The sequence below is a fragment of the Tamandua tetradactyla genome, chromosome 10 (assembly GCF_023851605.1).
Source record: "Tamandua tetradactyla isolate mTamTet1 chromosome 10, mTamTet1.pri, whole genome shotgun sequence".
NCBI classification, from domain to species: domain Eukaryota; kingdom Metazoa; phylum Chordata; class Mammalia; order Pilosa; family Myrmecophagidae; genus Tamandua; species Tamandua tetradactyla.
The window spans coordinates 63,694,280-63,696,277 of record NC_135336.1 but is presented as its reverse complement, the minus strand read 5'-3'; the positions used below and the strand labels follow the sequence as shown (position 1 = coordinate 63,696,277).

The 1,998-nt window shown below is 35.7% G+C and overlaps 1 pseudogene; it reads right to left on the bottom strand.

The window, feature by feature from the left end:
• Positions 1–845: 845 nt before the first annotated feature.
• LOC143647958 (SAP domain-containing ribonucleoprotein-like) lies at positions 846–1,686 on the bottom strand (annotated as a pseudogene).
• Between the last annotated feature and the right edge of the window lie 312 nt (positions 1,687–1,998).

The following is a 1,998-nucleotide window of genomic DNA, read 5'->3' as shown; positions in this document are numbered from 1 at the left end:
GCTTCCCTGGGAGCCTAGCCACGATGGGATCTCTCCCCCTGTTCTGCTGGATACTGTGCTGCATAAATAATGAAGTCGTCATTTTCTGAATGTCTTTATTTTGCCTCAGTCTGTGTTCTATTGTATACCATGTAGCAACCCGTGTCATGTCATGCTAGCACTAATTAAAAAAAGGAAAATCTAGAGAGATTATATTTATATCAGAAAATAAATTTCAGAGTAAAGACTATTGACAGTGATAAAGAAAATAACTTCATACTGCTAAAGGGGCAATTTCATGAAGACAAGGTAAAAGAAATCCAAATTGTGTATGCATGTATTAACAGAACTTCAAAATGCATTAAAGAAATGCATTGATAGAAATGCAAGGGAAAAGAGGAATGCACAAATATACTTGAAGTTTTCATATCCCCCTCTGAATAATTGGTATGACAAGTATTCAGAAAATTACAAGGATATATAATTGAACAACACTCTCAATCTTCTTCACATAACTGACATTTATAAAACTTTTCACCCACCAAGAGCAGACTACATATATTTTTCAAGTAAATACTTACCACCATAACTTGTTCCATAAAACTAATCTCAATCATTTTTTTTTCTTTTTCCTGCAGTTTTTCCTCTTTATTAACAAGCAAAATAATTTTTAAAAAACCTACACAGACAACAATCTTAAAATTGGAACAGCAGCAAGTGTAACTGCTGCTGGAGTTCAGATGTACTTGCAGCACTCCCTTATTGCAAGGCAGGACCCAGACACATGACTGTGCATTCATGTATATAGCTAAGAAGAACCGGAGTGATGGAAACCACCAGAGAACGGAAAGTATCAAAAGCTTTCATCAGGCAATCCCAAAGCTCTCAGCTCTTTTTCTCTTCTTTGCCTCTGTGTCTTCCATGTTTTTAGTTCCAGCTGAACTAGTGACAATACCAAATCATTCCTTCCTCTTTTTCAGTTTTCCAACATCTTCAGACTTTTTGGAAGTTGAAGAAAAGTTCAAACAAAATCTTTGAGTTCTTTCCTTTAGCTTATCCAGGGTAACCTTAGGTTTGGGGTCAGATGACAGGCTTTTTGTTGGAACTGAAGAAATGCCAAACCCAGCTGCCTGAGAAGATTTGTTGCTCTCCAAGCTCACAAATACATTGACTCATTCAACTCTTTTGTGCATTTTTTCAGTCTGTGGTATTTCAGATGTAATTTTTATTTCTTGTATGCTGTATGGCCAGGATCACATTTCATTCTTTTTCCATATGAGTATCGCATTATTGCAGCACCATTTGTTGATTTTTTTGGTGTTGTTGTCCATTTGTTTACTTGCTTTTGTTGTTTCTCAGTTTTGTAGAAAGTGCATGGGCCTGGAATTGAACCCGGGTCTCTCAAATGGCAAGTGAGAATTTGGCCACTGAACTGCACTTGCACCCTTCAGATGTAATTTTACCATTTTTTTCTCTGATGACACCTCAACAGCTTTTTCAGGGGGGTCTTCTTCTTTGACAGGCCATTCTAAGGACTTTGGTTCTTCTTCCTCTGTTTCATCTCCTAGTTCATCTTTGTCATTTGCCTCCTCTTCATAACCAAGGGAGATCCTGTTTTCTTCCCTTGGTTTCCAAACCATGAGCAAGACATTCCTACTTCAGGTCAGCAAACATCAGCTTATGGAGCTCCACTGTCTCTGTCACCATCTTGTATCCCATACACTCTATTCTCAATCAATTTCAATGCAGTCAAGTAATACAAAGTAACCTGTGACCACAATGGAATTACATTAGAAATAGATAGCATAAATATACCTAGGAAATTGACAAATATTTGGAAACTAAATAACATGTCTTAAATAATAAATCAGTTAAAAAAATGATAAATTAGAAAATATTTAAAGAAAATGAAAATAAAAACATGGCACAAAAATGTACAAGATGTCAGTAAAGAAATAGAGAAAAATATCTAAATCAAAACACCTATTAAAAAAATAGAAAAGCCACCAGTCAATTACT